Here is an 18,317-nt window from a genome sequence, read left to right on the forward strand (position 1 = left end):
GCCCCGGTGGCCTAATGGATAAGGCATTGGCCTCCTAAGCCAGGGATTGTGGGTTCGAGTCCCACCCGGGGTACACAGAGTTAAGTTTTAGACCTCTTCCAAGGAAAAAATGAAATGCTTCCCCAGGGGAGGAAGCCAAGTGAAGGGTTCCTGGAGGTTATCCAGACGAAGTCCTAAGCTAGCTAGTAAATTGGTTGCGACTGTATTTTCTAATAAGGGGTGCACGTTTCCAGGTTTCAGAAAGGAATACTGGCATTATTCACTTAAAAAAAATAACCATCCATTCTACTTGATGATATAAAGGAATAATTGTTCATTTTTCCAGGTGTATTAATTTTATTGTGGTTCTATATATTTTTTTATAAACAGACCCAAGGCAATTATTTAGAGATTAAATTATATGACAACTGTTTTGCTTTAAAACAATGGGCTGAGTGCTGACAATGGTTATTAATGCAGTATTGTATACTTGCAAGTTGCTTTGAGAGGAGCTCGGAAATGTTCTCACCACACACACAGAAAAGGTAACTATGCGAAGGGATGGATGTGTTAACTTGACGGTAGTAAATATTTCACAAATGTATATGTGTATCAAATCATCACATTGTGCACCTTCAATATATACCATTTTTATTTGTCAATTATGTCTCAATAAAGCTAGGGAAAACATAATGGGTTGATTGGAGGTATAGACAAAACAAGGTTATCGGTCAGTTGGCTTAAGCTGGGGGACATGAGGATACATTATACTATTTCTCTGCTTTAGTGCATGTTTGAAGTAGTCCATAATAAAGTTTTCTCTTTTGTTAATCCATGCAATCCCTGTCTTCATCCTGGAGGTAAAAATCTCCCAAACTGCAGGACATGGTGTAGAGTAAAATCAGAAACCTTCTATGCCACATGTCCGTAGAAGGGAAGACCACTGGAGCTTTGTCATATACACATATAAAAATATGTTCTCTTTTGCCTTTAAAAACCATGAATGAGACTCTTCTGTTCCTCTGGCTCTGGTCTTACTTCTCCCACTTTCCCAAATATCCGGGACTCCATTATTCCCCCTGGAATGAAGAATGTCATCTCAGTGCAGTGTCTCCCACCATCGTGGAAGGAGACTGGGGGACCACAGAGCTATCCGAGGATGCTGGTGCTTCCCTCGCCAATGTTTCTCAATGCCTTATTGAAAGGAATGTCCTCTGGGTGCTGTCAGTGGGTGGTGGGTGTCTACAGCCCCATCTCACTAAGTCTTTGGCTTCCTTTTTCTACTTGATGCCAGGGACATTCTCACATCTCAGTCTCATTAAACATAGGCTACCACTGAGTTCAATGCTTAGCCAACCAACCAAGAAACCTGGCAGAACCACATTCAGCGGCACAAAATAACATGTTAAGTACAGGCTTTCTGGGAAGTGCTCCCAGGTCAATAAATTCACCAGATGCACAATCATATCTCATCCTCCTTACTCCAGCACCCTTAGGTTCATTCCCACATGTATCTCCTCGGTCTCTACTGGCATAAATGAGCACCCCCTGCAATTCTTTGGGTGAATAAGCTATTTCTGCTGCATCAGCCTTTGTACTCACTGCCCACAGCATGCTGATCTGGCTGAAGTCATGGGTACTAACAAGGGTGGTTGGTGTGGGCTTTGTTGAGCACTTGCATCTCCTTGGAAGGCAAGTGCTCCAGGTGAGATTATTATAGGACATTCAAACACGGAAGGCTCCTTTCCACAGATTCCAGACTGATTCTACCGGCAAGGAAGCTCAGGAATTCGGGATTCTCAACTTTGTCTGAGCCCACCCAGAGGGCTCCCTGTCTTTGACCCCACTCCTTCATAATCATTGCCATTTCTTTCACATGAAAGATCCCCTGAGGCTGTGAACTCAACTTCCAATGTCATTCCATAACAGGTGTAATTCAGGGATGGGTTTGATCTTTAGCAATATCAGCCCTGCAGCTATAAGATTATTTTATGGCAGCCATGAAATATCCCTGGGCTTCTTTTTTTTTAAATTTAATTTAATTTTATTATGTTATGTTAGTCACCATACAGTACATCATTAGTTTTTGATGTAGTGTTCCATGATTCATTGTTTGTGTATAACACCCAGTGCTCCATGCAATACGTGCCCTCCTTAATACCCACCACTGGGCTCACCCATCCCCCCACCCCTGTCCCTGAGCTTCTGAACAAGACTTGGGCTGAAAGTTTAAAGACCTGGTCTTGTCATTTCCTTTCGGTGAGCAAACCAGTGCCCCCAGAAGAATCCCTTCCAGGCCACAGTCCTCATAATCACCTTTCCTGCCACAACAGTCAAGGACCATAGCCACGTGGTCCTTCTGGGCACTGCTTCATCATAATCAACCAGGCGATACGTGGCTTGATCATGATGCCACCGTGTGCCATCAATGACCCACGTCCTGTTTCCCATTGGCAAGGAGCTCAGCTGCGTCCAAGCCCAAGCTCATTACCAAATCAAGGTCCAGGCAGCAGTCAGAAAACCCACCCATGGGTATTGGGGGAAACAGGGAAGGTTGGTCAAAGGGTACAATGAATGAGTTGCAGGGACCTAATCTACAGCATGGTGATGATAGTGAATAACATTGTATCGTGTGCTTGAAATTTGCTAAGGGAGTAGATCTTAAGTAATCACATGAGGTGACGGACATGTTAATTAGCTTGATTGTGGGAATCAGTTCACAATGTATACGGATATCAAACCATCCCATTGAACATCCTCAATATGTATGGTTTTTATTTGTCAATGATATCTCAGTAAACCTGGGGGAGAAAAGAAAAGCCATCCCTGATGTTAACAGACTACTGAAAGAACAATGATTAACTAGGTATAAAGAGTGGCTAATGAGGTGGAGGAGGCAGGAAGGTAACACCGAAAGCAGCTACCACCTGCAGGGCTGCAGGACCAAGGGGAGAGGCTGCGGTTATTAAAAGTCAGAAGCGTGCAGAGAGCCCCAAGGAGCTTGAGAGCAGATCTCAGAGAAAGAGTGCTGCTCAGCTAGCTTGGGTGTCTCTGAGTTCCAAAGAGGGTCCCACGGACAGCAGGCAGCTTGCGCCGGGGTCTCTCATGAGCCACGATGAGGCGGATTCTGTGAGTGTTAGGACATTTCTAACTGGATTCAGTTGCTATTCCTGGAGTGAACGGTTCCTGCATGGATGGGGGGTGGGGGGACGGCGTGGCGGGAACAGAAAACAGGAAGCGGTGAGTCCTTCCTTCAGCCACTCAGTCTCTGCCTCCGGTCAGCAAAACCTAAGGCTAAGGCGGATCAGCTGACAAAGCAGAGTACCACCCCCCCGCCCCAGCCCAGTAGGGTCTAGAAGGATGAGCTGGAAGCCGGGAGATGAGTGTAATAACTGGTACACCTGCCTGTCCCCCCACCCCCACCCCCTACCTTACAGGTGCCTCCTGAGCGTGTTCCCTTCATGCATGGATGATACAGAAATCCCTGCCTCAGGCTTGCTCCTGGGAAGGTTGTCCTTCCACAGCTGGAACCGACTCTCAGAAGGAGATTCTAAAGTTGAATCAGCTGCCGGCCGCCTGGCACAGAGGACCACACCAGCCGTGGCGGGGAGTGTTTTGAGAAACGCTCGAGTGCCTGAGTGGTACGATTATTCAGACCCGGGATAGACCCGAGGGGTTAGGAAATGAGCTGCACTTGTCCCGTGGCTCTGGGCACCTCAGGGACACAGTGGGAAAGGTCTGGTAGGGACTGTGGGATGATGTGGCTCCTGTCGAGTATCTTTGTTTTTTAAGTTTTTATTTTAATTCCACTTAGTGAACAGTGTTGTATTAGTTTCAGGTGTACAATATAGTGATTCAACACTTCCATTTATCACCTGGTGCTCATCCCAAGTGCAGTCCTTCATTCCCATCACCTATTCACCCCCCGCCCCCACCTCTCCAGTAACCATCAGTTTGTTCTCTATGGCTAAGAGTCAGCTTCTTGATTTGTCTCTCTCCTATCCTTTCCCTTTATTTGTTTTGTTTCTTAAATTCCACATTTGAGTGAACTCATGTGGTATTTGTCTTTCTCTGACTGACTTATCTTGCTTAGCATTATACTCTCTAGCTCCATCTGTATTTTTGCAAATGGCACGATTTCATTTGTTTTCATGGCTGAGTAAATACTAGTGAGTGAGTATTTTTTCACTAGTTTTGTGAAAAATGCTGTTGGTATTTTGATAGGGGTTGCATTAAATGTGTAGATTGCTTTGGGCAGTATAGACATTTTAACAATATTCGTTCTTCTAATCCATGAGCATGGGATGTCTTTCCATTTCTTTGCATCGTCTTCAGTTTCTTCCATCAGTGTTTCACAGTTTGCCGGGCACAGGTCTTTCACCTCCTTGGTTAGGCTGTTGCTGAGCATCTTTAATGCTCTAAGACAAAAGAATGACATGCTTGTGTCGACTAATAACCAATTCAAAGCACAATGGCAGCCCCGAAAGCAGCCCACATGTCCTTCAGCTGAAGGGCTAATGAAGCTGAAGGCCAGGCTTGGGGCCTCCATGTCAAAGTAGCAGATGCTGAGAAAAAGTAGAATTCTCACCCTGGGCAAATCTCTTAGGCCAAAGTCAGGGTGCTGAGAGGGAAGAAGTGGGACCCAGAAACTTGGAATGGGGCTAGCTGGGGCAATGTATGGAGACTCAAACTCTCTGAGCCTGCAGATGTGGCCCAGGCCTCCACCCCTCTTGCCTGAAGGCTGGGAAGAAACTCAGATGAGGCAGATACTTAGGAGATAATGTTTCATTTCTTCAGGATTCTACTCCTCCTCCAGGCCACCAGGCCGAATACTGGGGTTCCATCTCAACTGAGAAATTACGGGCACTGCTCAGGAGGAGGGGACCTCTAAACCGAGCGCGTAGCACCTGGATAACATGTCAGCAGTAATGCGTCCTGGATCAGGGTGGGGAGAATAAAAAGCTGGAAAAGGGAAAAGATGATCTGTATGGGACTCTTCCTTGACACAAGCCTTAACACCCTGGCAAGGGTCCCTCCGCCTGGTTATAATACTCAGCTGGCACGGCTTCCTGAAATGAAGTAGAGTTTCAAGAAATGTCATGGCAAACTTTGAAGAAAGGAATCAGAAGGGACAGAGACACAGGCACGCTAGAGTGGTCCTACATCATCAGGGCAAAAACCCGCTGCTGACTTCGAATCTTGGCAGTGCCTGGAGGAAATGCCATTTACCAAGGAAATAACACATGCGCAGTGGAGGGGAGGAACCAGCATCTTTGAGAAGTTTGGGAGTGACTGTTGTCTGGTCTGGCAGGTACTGCGATATACCCGGAGAAGAAGGTAAGTTGGTGTAGCTTGCATCCCCTATTATTAAGAAAGAAGCCTAGCACTTGGTAAGACCCCATGATGGTTAATATGTATCAACTTGGCCAGGCTCTGGTGCCCAAATGTTTGGTAAAACGCGAGTCTAAATGTTGCTGTATTTTTTTTTTAAATGCAATTAACATTTAAATCAGTAGACTTGAGTGAAGCAGATTACCTTCCACAATGTGGGTGTGCCTCATCCAGTCAGTTGAAGGTCTCAGGAGCAAAGACGCTCCCCAGGAGGAAGGAAGGCTACCTCTGAGGCCTTCTGACGCAAGACTGCAGTATCTACTTTTGCTGGAATTTCCAGCGGCCATCCTGTGAGTCAATTCTTTAAAATCAATCCAAACATCTCTGTCTCTTCTATCTTTTCTATGTTCTGTTTCCCCAGAGAACTCTTATAAATATAGTCTCTCTCTCTTTTAAAGATTTATCTATTTATCTGAGAGAGAGAAAGCACAATCGAGAGTGAGCAGTAGGGAGCGGCAGAGGGAGAGAGAGTCCCAAGCAGATTCCACGCTCAGCACAGAGCCCAAGGAGGGGCTTCCATCTCAAAACCCTGAGATCATGACCTGAGCTGAAACCAGGAGTCAGTCGCTTAACTGAGTGAGCCACCCAGGGCCCCCAATACAGTCTTTTTTGGATGGGTGGGTGCCCTGGCCCAGCCACCAAGAGGTACCGGCAGGTGCCTCCTCACTCCCTAGCCCCGCACCCCCGTGGAAGCATGGGTTTTCTGACATGGAGCCAGGACCTATAGAGGCTGCCTGCTAGAGCAGCAGAGGTACCGGGAGGAATGGACCCCTGGAAACCGAGATTACCCAGACGCCCTGACATCCTGACTCACAGATGCCAAGCCTCAGGATCCGGGTCGCTAACCCTCTGGGCTCTCTTACCCTTCCACAGAAAGGAACCCACAGTTCCCTCTCTGCTTACTTCTCAACGAGTGGACACACTAACTTGTACTCAGAGTATCCCACGATTTCTAATTTTCTTTCTACTTTAGAAAGGGGAGAGGAGCTGGGACAAGGCTGGACTGCCACTTCTCTGCGCACCAGGGAGGGAAGCTCGGGTGGGGGCACAGTATTGGAGAAGGTGAGGGTGTGGGAGGGGGAGCACCCCTTGATACAGATGGGGCCCCATGTAGGTCCCCAATCAGGGCCAGAGTTGATGAGGTTCCACCTTTAGCTGAAAATCCACTCCAAGTCATCTGTTGTAGCTTTCCTTCAGCCTGCAGAGTTGAGACTTAACAGCATAAGTTAGTGGGTTTGAGTCCTATGTTGGGTGATATTCTTGGATTGGCCTGGTTAGCCCCTGCCCAAATCTTGCCAACTTTAAGGAAGTTCCTAGAAGGGGAACTCCTCAGAGAGGCTTCTGATCACTGTGTGTATTGTACCTGGAACTTTTGCATAAATTTCAAATTTTTAAAATTACAAAATACATATAATGGAACATAAACAATGGAAGCAAGTTGCCTTGGTGAGATTTGAGGTTGGCTCTCAGCGTCCTGGCCTCCCTGGACTAGGGACAGATTCCCCTTTGTAAGAGTTCTAGTTTATACAGACCCAGTCACCTGTTTAGTTGTAGGATCATCTGGACAAAAGCCACGCCCAACGTGGGGCTCGAACCCACGACCCTGAGATTAAGAGTCTCATGCTCTACCGACTGAGCTAGCCGGGCAGGCGTGGGGCGCTGCAGCTGCGCAGGCGGACTGGGGTACTCCGGCACTTTGCTGTCCTGAAACCGGTACGGACAGGTCCTGGATCCTGGGCGCGCTTCCTCCCCGGCACTGCAACGCTGAATCCGCGGTCCTTTCTGCAAGGAGCGAGGGGGCCGCCAGGCCACTGTCTGCTGTCCTGTCCTGTCCGCGAGTCTGTGTGGCCCAGCGGCTCAGGGGAGCCGGAAAGTCTGGGACGAGGGCATGGGGCTGAGTGTCACTGGAGCTGGCCCGTAAGGAACGCGGTGTGATCCTCGATCAGGATGTGAGAGGTGCCAACTTCCAACCACAGAGGATCCCTCACTTTCAAGCTGTCCCCCCTTTTTAGTGGACAGCAAGAAGCGAATCAGTAAGACTCCAGGGCCTGGCCCCGGGGACAAGCCGGGAAAACCCTCCTCTCCAGGTGGGTGCTGGACCCCTTGTGAGCGCAAGAGGAAAGAGAAGTTGAGAGCGTAAAAGTTTGGAGCGTTCGTGCAGCTGCCCGTTTGGGAGGAAGTGAGCCCCGACCCCAGTTCGGACCCCTGCATCGGCGTTCCACGGTTTCGAGGGGCTTCTGGGGCGGAGCCCAGGTCAAGGGGGGGCTCGACTGAGGACAGGAGCCCCGGGGTCCTTCCCTGAGATGGAGGCTCGGGCGAGCTGGCCGGTTGGGAGGCAGCAGAGTCTCATTCTCAGGGTCCTGGACTTGTGTCCCACGTTGGGGAAATTTTTGGGCTGGAATCCACCATGAGAGACCTCCCTGTTCACCCGGGCCACACAGACTCCCTCCGCAGTGTCACCTGCCGCCTCCTCTGGTTGCTCGGGTGGCCCTAGGCAGGGGCGGGGCCATCGTGCTCTTGGGGGCGGGGGGGCCGGGGCCTGAGGGTCTGGGGCCGAGCCGGTGCTCTTCCCCCCACCCCCACAGGTCCTGGCTGCACTGCATCCTCGTCCCCTTCTGGAATTGAAACCGAAACCTCCCTCCGTGCACCTTCCCGAGGGATCAGGAAGCCAGGACTCATGGGACGGGAGTGCCGAGCCCAGGGCACAGGCCTCCAAGGACAAGCCTTAGCAGGACAGCCTCAGGGTGGCTCGTTGGTCTAGGGGTATGATTCTCGCTTTGGGTGCGAGAGGTCCCGGGTTCAAATCCCGGACGAGCCCTCCTTTTGGACCGGCGCGTGAAAGCGCGAGACGTCCTGGGCCAGAGGAAGCTTGGGTCCCCCACGGGCCAGTCTGCCTCTTCGAGAGCAGGAGACCTGGTCTGTGTGCCTGTGTGCGAGCCTCAGGTAGTCCCAGCCTGAGGCGTGACCACCCAACTTCCTCTGGACACTTTTTTTTTTGCTTTGGGGCGTAAAAGGTTGTTTGCTGGACACTTTTTTTTTTGCTTTGGGGCGTAAAAGGTTGTTTGCAAACGTCTTTTTCCTTGAGGGGCTACCAGAAGGACCTTCCACAGATGAAGGAAGTAAACCAGAGTGGAAATTGTGCATGGGGAAGGACTCGGCCCTAGTGTTGGGGCCAAGAAGGGCACAGGGCCCCCCAAGGCGCCCCAGCCCCACTGGAAGAACAGCAGTATTTCCAGAGGTTTTATTACTACTGAGGTATGGTGAGCCCAGCAGATGCAGCTGTTGAAAAAATGGCTTGTGACTCAAAGCTCCCAAGCAGAGGGGCACGCCTGGCCCGGGTTGGGGGGTGGTGTGGATGGCACAGGAGAGGCTCCGGTTAGTCCCGAAGCAGAGAAAGTTCGAGAAAATGCGGTCCAGAGCCTTTCTTGTAGTTTCAGTGAAGGTGAGACAGGTGAGGCAGAGTGAACAGGTTTAGACCTGCTAGTCTGCACTAACTTCAGCTGCTTCTGGAACATAGATAGCTCTGTCCCTAGTTGTCTGTTTCCTGGCCTTGGGGTGATCCTGGCAGGTGGATAGTAACCCCGGGTGTGAAAGCCTGCTAGAAAAGGTGACTGGGGGCTGTGGACTCTGGAATGGTTGGTTTGCATTTGAAATGCCCTGTTGAGGAGGATTTGCTATCTCCAGGAATTGGCCAACCCTGGGAAGGAAAATCTCTCCAGGGTCAGCGAGGCTCTGATGTCAAGGTATCAGAGTATAGAAAATAAAAGACGTGGTTAATATGGGAAGGGCCGGAGGCCTTGGTGGAAATTTCAGGGGCCCCCAGTCTGGGAAGAGCTTCCTGATCTCAAGCCCAGAGTCAAATCCGGCCTGGGGATCATGGCACAGAGCCCTCACCAGGCAGCCGCAGTACAAGCAGAGGTCCCGGCGTGTGCAGACCGGTGGGGCCTCCTTTCTGACCCTGGTTTCTTCACTTAAGCCCAGGGTGGCATCCCTTTTATGCCTCCTGATTCTGGAGTCCCTGAGGGGAGCAGGTCTGCACAGACCCTGGGGCCCAGTGGGACGCCAGGGGAGGCCTCTCCAGACCTGAGGCCTGGTGGAGGTCAACCGGGGTAATCAAGCTCCCTGGCCAGCACTTTCTTCTCCTGTGGCCAGAACGCTTTAAGACTCCCATCCCTTAAGGGGAAACCACTACCCCCTCACCAGCAGGATGGTTCCTCTCCAAAATCCTCTTCTGAATCAGCAGCATCCCTTCCTCGGGGTCTGCTCCCCATCTTTACGCCCAGCCCTGGATTTAGCCTTTTTTTTTTTCTTTAAGATTTTATTTATTTATTTTAGAGAGAGAGAGCACGGGGAGGAGCAGAAGGAGAGAGAGACAAGGAGACTGGCTTCCCCCTGAGCGCAGAGCTTGATGCAAAGGCTTGGTTCCAAGACTCCGAGATCATTACCCGAGCGGAAACCAAGAGTTGCATGCTCAACTGACTGAGCCACCCAGGCACCCCTTTCCCTGGATTTAGCTTTAGCTGGGGTTCAGCAGAGGAAGGTGTCTGTGGAGGAGAGCACATTCTCCCTTCTGCTTCAAATCCCCAAGGAGCCCACAGTTGGCTTTTTCCAGTCGTTTCAAGGCATGAATGGCGTCCCCAACAGAGCTGAAGTGGGGTCTGGACCTGTGTGGATGGACCAGAGACAGGCCCAGTGTGCAGCAGACCCAGATCCCAGCTGGACCCGAGTGGCTGGATCAGGTCTGGACCCCAAGGCCAGGTGTCCAGGTGTGCTCAGTGGACAAAGAGGCATCTTGACCCCAGTTATGGGCAGTGGCAAGACAGGGCATCTCCCCTGAGGGCTACCAAAATTTCTTAATGTCCTACCTCATCCTTTCTTTACATTTGAACACCCACCATCCCTTAAGGTCCCTTCTGACTGTGCCCGTGCTGGGATGCGCGTCTTGGAGTCCAGGAGGCAGATCCCTGGGCGGACGTGGGGGTGACGCTCAGGTCAGAGCGGTGGGTCCCTCCAGTGTGTGGCTTGGGAGGGGTGGGGTCCTATGGGAGAAGGTATGGTCTTGCCCTGGGCAGTGTTGGGGTGTTGGGGGAGGGTGTCCAAACCCTGCTCTCAGCTTCATTCCAGAGCCCAGCCCTTAGCCTGGTGACAGAAGGAGGACCTGGGGGAGCTTTCCCAAGCATTGGTCTGTTTTCCACCAGAGGGGAGGAAGAACAACAGAGCAGTCACCCCCAAAACCTGGACTGGGGATTTGCTGACTTGGAGTCTTAGTGTGTGGCAATGCTGACCACCCCCACCCCCCATTCTCCTCTTGTCCATAGAGACTTGAATCAAATCCTTCCCAACACCCACAGGAAAGAGGGACAGTCCCTAACCAGCAAGGCCAGAGCCAGAAGGGGTGGCTCGTTGGTCTAGGGGTATGATTCTCAGGTTACAAGAGGTCTCAGGCTCAAATCCTAGATGAGCCCTACTTTTGAGAGTGTTTGGCAATTGTGGTGTTGCATTCACCAGGACATGTGGTCATGCCCACCCAGGTTGTCACCCTCACCTACTCATAGGTCTGGTGCCTCCTGTCCTGGGGGGCATCCCCACATTGATGATGTGCCCTGGAATCCCAGGTACACCCTGACCCCCAAAGGGACAACTTAGTAAAAGTTCAGCTCTTCAGGACTGTGCACGTGGCATCCGGCCGTGGTGTCCTTTAGCTGCACCCATAATACCACTGGCTCCTTCCCTTGACTGAACCCAAGAGAAAACTGGGATGGGTGGCTTTTCTCTCATAGAAAGGTCCCAATCTCCGACAGACCCCTTTCTAAGGTTACTTTCCTCAAAGAGGAAGTTGAGGAATAAAGCAGCTGGAGAACCCAGTGTAAGGAGGGGACGTCGTTCATCACCTCTAATGGTTTCGGCAAGGTGACAGTTTGCCCCTCCCCAGCCGCACTGTTGGTGCGTTTGAGAGGTTGTACCTAAACCAAACATGCCAGGAATTGCGCAGAGGTCCCAGAGGTTTGTGCAAAGTCTTGGTTCAAAAGGACGCCCAACGTGGGGCTCGAACCCACGACCCTGAGATTAAGAGTCTCATGCTCTACCGACTGAGCTAGTCGGGCGGATGCCACGAGCCTGCAGTGGTTGAGTTTCAGAATGTGATCCGCTGCGCACAGTACAAACTGGCCGGATGGAGCCAGTCCTGGGGACGGCGGGGACGTGGCCACCTCTGGAGTCCCTTCCGGGCACCCTGCGTGTGGGAATTGCTCAGAATCGGCGGCGTCCCGGCCCGGCCAGGGAGCAGGCCTGAGCGGGTGGAGGCTGAGGGGCGACCCTGACCCACAGACAGGTGGGCTCCGCGGCAGCTGGGGGGCGCTGCAGCGCGGACGGGACTCAGAGCCCACTGGCGCCCGCTGACGCCCCTACCCAGGGACGTGCGGCATGGAGTTGGAGAAATGCGACGGGACCATCCTCCCTTATGTAATCGAGCAAACCTGTGTACTTAAAATGATTGTGAGACCCACCAGATTCCACTTGTTCGCATGAAAACTCCCACTCCCTTTGAATGATCTAAAAATCAACGTATTTTTATTTAAAATTCTAAAAATATATATTTCGCCCCACGCCTTCTTGGTCTGCCCTCGGGCGATGCTGAGCTGCTGGAACCTGCCACCTGGCAGTGGATGGAGGAAGGCTCTGGAGACCCCGGGGTGCCTGCCGTGACACCTGCCTCCTTCTCTCTGCCTCCGGATCCAGTCTCCCGGGATTTGGGGGCGAGAGTGAAGGCGTCCCTGGAGGGAGAGGGTCGGTCCTTGTGGGTCTGAGGCCTGAGCCCCAGGTGGGGTTTGGGTGGGGGCAGCCCCCGCTGCGCCCCCGTCCTGGCCTGGCTCTCCAGAGCAAGGAGGAACTTCAGATAAACGGGCTGGGAGTGGGACCTAGCAGTTCTCTGCTCCTCCCCTTCCCCAAGCTCTGGAGCTGGTGTGCCTCAGGGAATCTACTGAGGATCTCCTGAGATTTCAGACTCCACCCACTGCTGTGTGGGCGCCTGGCCTGCATCCCGAATGCAGCCAACCAAGTGCAGAGAGAAAGGAGGCAGCAGGGAACCTGCGCACAGACCAGGGAAGTGAGAATATAGAAGGTATCATCCTTAATGGTGTTGGCTGTGTGCACGGCACTAAGGGTACTTTAAAACAAAAGGACTTTATTTGTAGAGATATTTGCCGCCACCCCCCCTCCCCCGCAAAAGTGAAAAGCATTTATGGGTGAAGCAATAATATATGTGCTTTAAAATAAAAAAGTGGAGGAAGGTGTGTTGTACATGCCCAGGGGCAGAGAGTTTGTGAGAGCTCTGTATTTCTGCTCGGTTTTGCTGTGAACCTAAAATTGTTCTAAAAAACAAAGTCTGTTTTTAAAAAGTACACAGACAGGGGCAGCTGGCTGGCTCAGTTGGTAGAGCACGTGGCTTCTGATCTCAGGGTTGTAAGTTCAAGCCCTGTGTTGGGCATGGAGCCTATTTAAAGATAATTATAAGAAATACACAGATAAAGTCCCACTACTATTTCTTCCAATACATTTAGCCCTGTCTTGGCTTCTCTTTTTGGGTCTCCAGCTACTCCAACATAAGATACTTTGTTAAAGTTCCACAAATCCTTGAGGCTCTGTCCTTCTTTCCTTCCTTTCCTCCTTACTTCCTCTTTCTCTTCCTTCCTTTCCTCCGAAGTCTATTTTCCGTGTTCTTTAGATTGGGTTGTTTCTGTCGTTCTATCTTCACATTCACTGGTTCTTTCTTCCGTCTTGTCCATGCGTTTGCCATTAGGCTTTTCACTTCATTTGCTGCATTCTTCAGCTCTAAGTTTTCCATGTGGTTTTTCTTTATATTTTCTGTTTCTTTGACACTTTCAACTTTTAAATTTGTTTCAAGCGGGTTCTTTAAAGCTTCTTCAAACATTTTTAGGATGGCTTCTTTCCCACCTCTCCCCTCCTTTTCAGACAGTTCCAAAATCTGTGTCCGTGTCTTTCAATCACCTTTTCTCCTTCAAGTTGAGATTTTCCTGGTTCTTAGTATGACCAGTGATTTTCAGTTGCATCTTGGACATTTTCCTTATTATGCTTTGAAACTCTAGATCTTATTTACGTCTTCTACAATTCTACAATGGGCCCCTGTGGTGGGAGAAGAGGACTCCACCTTTTTGTGTGTGTGTGGGGGGCAGTTCACACAAGGTGGGGACTCCTGATTGCCAGGCAGGAATGAGAGTTCAGGCTCCCCACGAGGCTTCTGCTGTCACCCCCTGGCTGGGGGGAGGTGGGGCAGCCCACCAGACAAAGAGAACTTTGGGGCAACATTAGAGACTGCAGTGAAGCCCAGCATCCGAGGCTGCTGCTGGGCACTGGGCCACAGGCCGAAGTGGTCCTGCAGTTTTTGTTCAGGTCCCAGGAAGGGAAAGGGGAGGTGAGGAGAACCTGGGGCTGAAGTCAAAGTGTCCATTTCGTGAGCTGCATGGTCAGGGCAGGCTCTACCCGGTCGCCTTATTCTCCCCTCCTGCAGTGGGACCGCGGGGAAGGGTGTGTGGGTGGGGAGAGGGGGGGTTCCGGGAGGCTCTCTGAACCCGCACTGGTCATTAACACAAGGGGCAATGCGGGCGTCAGCCAGAGTCTGGCTCACCCGGAACATAGTTGGGGGGCTTCCCGGCCTTGTCTGTGTCCTCCTGCCCCTCAGGCGGGAGAAGGTCTCGGGCTTCCCAGCCCAGCCGTTCTGGCTCAGCGCTCCCCCTGGTGGCCAGGCAGGGAAAACCACCTGGGAGTTCAGTCGCTGCAGTGGCGTGCGAGAAGGGCGAGGGAGTCCGGGGCTGAAGCTGCGGCGCCCTACGTGCGTGTGGTCCGGCTGCTCCTGGAGATCACTCTCTGCAGGCCTCAGCTCCCTAAACTCAATGTGGAGCTCAAATTCAGGCCTCAGAGATTAAGGAACTCTGGCCTTTCCAATCAGGGTAGCGCGCTGAGTGGGCTGTGGTACATCGGCCGATTTTGTTCCTGCAGGTGGCCCTGGGGAGGCTCCCGCAGCGTTTGTGGGAAGAAAAAGGTTAGGGCTCGTCCGGGATTTGAACCCGGGACCTCTCGCACCCTAAGCGAGAATCATACCCCTAGACCAACGAGCCACCCCTGGTTGCCGTCTATTTCTACTTACTTTCACACCCTAGTTAACCGCCTCCCATTCCCACGCAGTGGTTAAGTGGTTAAGTGACTCCCGCTCCCCGGCCCGCGCGCCCATACCACCTCCCTGGAGGCAGGATGCAGCTTGGCCTCTTTTTGCAGTACTTAGAGTAGCAGGGAGGTAGAGACAGCTTGTGTCTTTGCCTGGCTAGCTCAGTCGGTAGAGTATGAGACTCTTAATCTCAGGGTCGTGGGTTCGAGCCCCACGTCGGGCGTGTGCTCAAGAAGCCTTAAGAGGACACAATGCAAGGAAACTATTTCCTATCATTTACAGAGGCTTTTAACAATCTAGGCCAGTGGCAGATGCTGCCAGAGAGACTTCTGCAACGCGGATTGGCTTTCCGAAGCCTGGCACCTTCTCTGTGCTTTTGAATACCTGGCCCGAGAAGACACATAGCTGTATCTTTTAGATTAGTAATTTGAGAATGCCTGCCCCACCACATTTGACTGGGGAACAGGATTCAAACCCAGAGCTGCAAGTCTGTGTATGTTGGGGGGGTGTCAGGAGGAGGCACCACTCTCTAGGTCCTGAGTGGGGCTCCCAGGAGGAAACTCCCAAGCAGGGCCACCCCAGTGCCTGAGGAAGGACTGCAGAATTTCCCTCCCCTATCCTGACCTGGAGGTCAGTGGCCTCTCATTTGGAGGGCTTCTGAACTTTGCTCCACTCTCCCCAGTGAAAGGGAAATGGAGGCGGGGAGTTTTGTTTTCCATTTTGGGGGAGAGGTCTGAGAAGGAGGGTATAGGGTTCCCATCAGCTGATTTTCTTCTATTCTCTTGCAACGGTTTATGCTGTTAAAAAGGCCTGGCTCAGTGTTTCATAGGACCGGGTTTTCTTTCTTTTTTGGTGGGAACTGAGGCTACTCTGGGGGAGACACCACAGTGGCTGATTCACCCCTCCTCTGGACCCCTGGAGCTCCAGGTCTCAGGCCTGTGGCTGGCACTCCTCCCAGAAGTCTCCACATCTCTCCCTTCAAGGCACTCTTGGTCTCGAGAATCTTTCCTGGTGTTTTTAAGGTAAAAGAAAGCTCAGTTTACTAGGTACTTAGGTCCATACACCTTTGTTGCTTTTTGGGAAAAAAAGTCTTACCAATCCAGTACCTCTGATAGTTTCCCATGGCTACCATAACAAGTTACTACAATCTGAGCAACTTAGAACAGAAGAAATGTGTTTTCTCACACTTCTGGAGACCAAAGTCTAAGGTTAAGGTACCATCTGGCCACCCTTTCCACTCTCGTTAAAGACTCTAGGGAAGAACCCTTCCTTGCCTCTTCGAGCTTCTGGTGGCTTGGGCCATCTTTGGCTTAAGGACCCCATCACTCCAGTCTCTGCCTCCATTATCATATAGCTTTCTTCTCTCCATGAGCCTCTGTGTTTCATATAATCATATCATCTTTTTATAAAGACACCAATCATTGGGGCAGGGCACACCCTATTCGAGGTTGATCTCACCTTCATTAATTCTGTGTGCAAAGACCCTACCTTCTGAGGTTCTGAGTGGCCATACTGTTAGGAGAACACCATTCAACCCTGTACATTACATTTTTGAAAAAAAAAGGTAATTTTATATTCTTTTATTTTATTTTTTAAAATTTTGCTTAAGTAATCTCTACCCCCAGTGTGAGGCTCAAACTCACAACTCCAGGATCAAGAGTCAGATGCTCTACTGATTGAACCAGCCAGGCACCCCTACATTCTTTTTAAATAATAATTCTTTTTTACCGGGATATGTGCACCTGGTGGGCCTGTCCTGCTTCCCCAGCCTCGGAATCAGATGGTTAGTCTCCGAGTTCCTATTCCACATCAATTCTCTTGTAGTACTTACACAGATACTGCAGAAAACCCAGCTTTGCAAAAATACAGCATTGTCAAAAGTTGAAACTCAACTGCCTTGAGCTAGTAGTTCACAGAATATGGTGTCTGATGGATGAGTATTGCTCTTTCCCTCAAAACTTTAAGATATCCCTGGGAATTTTAAAATACTACAAAGGTGCCTCCGGACTCAGTTTGGGAACCACAGAACCAAGCCAAAAGCATCACCCTGAGGACAGAGGTTGCGTGCTTTAGGAATAGAAGTAGCCGCCATCCGAGCGAGCGCATGCTGGTGGTTCCTTGGGCGGAGGTTTGGGGTGATTGTTTTGGAAGTGACTGCACCCTGAGCCCAGTCCCACTTGAGGGTCCTGCCAGTGTCTGAGTGACACCTTGACCTAGGCCAACCACTTAGCCATCCCTAATACTGAGGGCTCAAAACCCCAGGTATCCCTCCCTCTTGGTCTGAAAAAACACTACAGCTAGGCCCCACACTGCCTACTTCAGCAAAGGAGGCCTCTTCGGATTGAATTCAGGACCTCTCACATCTAAAACAAGAAAAACATCCTTAGGCCAAAAAAAAAGTGCCTTTGGTTGGTGATCCTTGGTGGCTCTAACTTCTCTCCTTCACTTGTCTGACATACTAACTCAATATCCCTTCGTGGGTGAGACAGGGCTTGGCCAGGGAGGATGTGCTGTCATATCTGCAGTCTGGGATGCTTGTTTTAAGCAAGCATCTGGATCTTGTTTTAAGACCAATCCTCTGGAGATGCTCCCAGTGCTGGGCACCCTGTGCCCAGCAGCTTCCCTCCACCCCAGAACACTGGGATCTGCTGTCAAGGGAAACATCATCTGTCTTTCCTCCCCTGCCCATGCTCCATGCCAAATGGTGGGGATGAGGGTAGGGATGGGGAGGGGAGGACACAGGGACAGTCTAAGCAGAGGGCAAGTGCAGGTCCAGGCCTGCTCTGCAGACTGGAAGGTGTTTTAATCCCCCTCATGTGTAATGATGGGTGTCTGGGTCCCTGTTCCTTCCTGGCCTTGGGTGGACTTTGGCCCCCTTAGGGGGCAACAACCTGACCATCTGGAAAAGAAAAAGAAGGACTCATCCGGGATTTGAACCCGGGACCTCTTGCACCCCAAGTGAGTAACTTACTCCTGGACCAAAGATCCAAACTGACCCCATTCTCTCTTTTTGATTCTGTCCACTTGCTTTCCCCTGGCCCAGGGGCAGCAATGTGTCAGATGCCCACCTGGTGGTGGGAGGATTTGGCTCACCTTCCAGAAAAGAGCTAGGTTCCATACTGCCAGGCCCAGAGTCCCAAGGATCAGTTATCTCCAGAGCCTCTGTCACCAGGACCTCCCTCCAGGGCCCAGGCTCAGGAACTTGGGCCGCCTTGGAGCTGGGGGTGGGGGGGTGCTCCAGGACCGCGTGGAGGTTCCCTGGGGGACTCAAACCGGAGATTAGGGCGGTCCCGCCCTCCCATCGGGGAAGCCCCGGCTGTGAGCCTCTCGCCAAAGCCGTGTCTCCTCCGCTCACAGAAAGGGGGACTAGGGTCCAGGGCAGACTCAGAGGCTCCTGGCTTCGGCCAAGCCCGTCCTCTTGTGGGCTCAGCCCCCAAAGCCCCTGCGCGGCTCTGGGTCCCCCGAAATCCCTTTCTTTGTCCCGGCGCTGGGCACAGTCCGGCAACCCTCCCCCCGCAGTGGCATCCCTGGCTGGATGGTTGCGTGGGGCCTCGAGGCGCCGCGCTCGTTCTCCCTCATGGATGGGCGGTCTTCTGGAAACCGACTGGAAAGGAAGAGGTGGCTTGCGCAGTGACACCCCCCCCGCCGCCCCGGGGCACTGGGGGCCTCCCCTGCAGCAGGTCCTCTGGGTCTTCCTGGTTCACACCCCACTGTCCGCCCCAAAGCCAGGCGTGGGGTGGGGTGGAGGGTATGTGGAATGGGGATA

At 51.7% G+C, this 18,317-nt stretch overlaps 6 non-coding genes across 6 annotated transcripts; 3 read left to right on the forward strand and 3 right to left on the reverse strand.

Annotated features, from left to right (window-relative positions):
• On the forward strand, window positions 1–73 carry TRNAR-CCU. The gene has a single exon. It is a non-coding gene; the product is annotated as a tRNA-Arg (tRNA).
• A 6,871-nt stretch (window positions 74–6,944) lies between these two features.
• On the reverse strand, window positions 6,945–7,017 carry TRNAK-CUU. Its single transcript has one exon. It is a non-coding gene; the product is annotated as a tRNA-Lys (tRNA).
• A 1,099-nt stretch (window positions 7,018–8,116) lies between these two features.
• On the forward strand, window positions 8,117–8,188 carry TRNAP-UGG. Its single transcript has one exon. It is a non-coding gene; the product is annotated as a tRNA-Pro (tRNA).
• Window positions 8,189–11,401: 3,213 nt separating this feature from the next.
• Window positions 11,402–11,474, reverse strand: TRNAK-CUU. The gene has a single exon. It is a non-coding gene; the product is annotated as a tRNA-Lys (tRNA).
• A 2,958-nt stretch (window positions 11,475–14,432) lies between these two features.
• Window positions 14,433–14,504, reverse strand: TRNAP-AGG. Its single transcript has one exon. It is a non-coding gene; the product is annotated as a tRNA-Pro (tRNA).
• Window positions 14,505–14,701: 197 nt separating this feature from the next.
• On the forward strand, window positions 14,702–14,774 carry TRNAK-CUU. Its single transcript has one exon. It is a non-coding gene; the product is annotated as a tRNA-Lys (tRNA).
• The last annotated feature ends 3,543 nt before the right edge of the window (window positions 14,775–18,317 follow it).

This window comes from Neomonachus schauinslandi, chromosome 5, assembly GCF_002201575.2.
Source record: "Neomonachus schauinslandi chromosome 5, ASM220157v2, whole genome shotgun sequence".
Classification (NCBI taxonomy): Eukaryota; Metazoa; Chordata; class Mammalia; order Carnivora; family Phocidae; genus Neomonachus; species Neomonachus schauinslandi.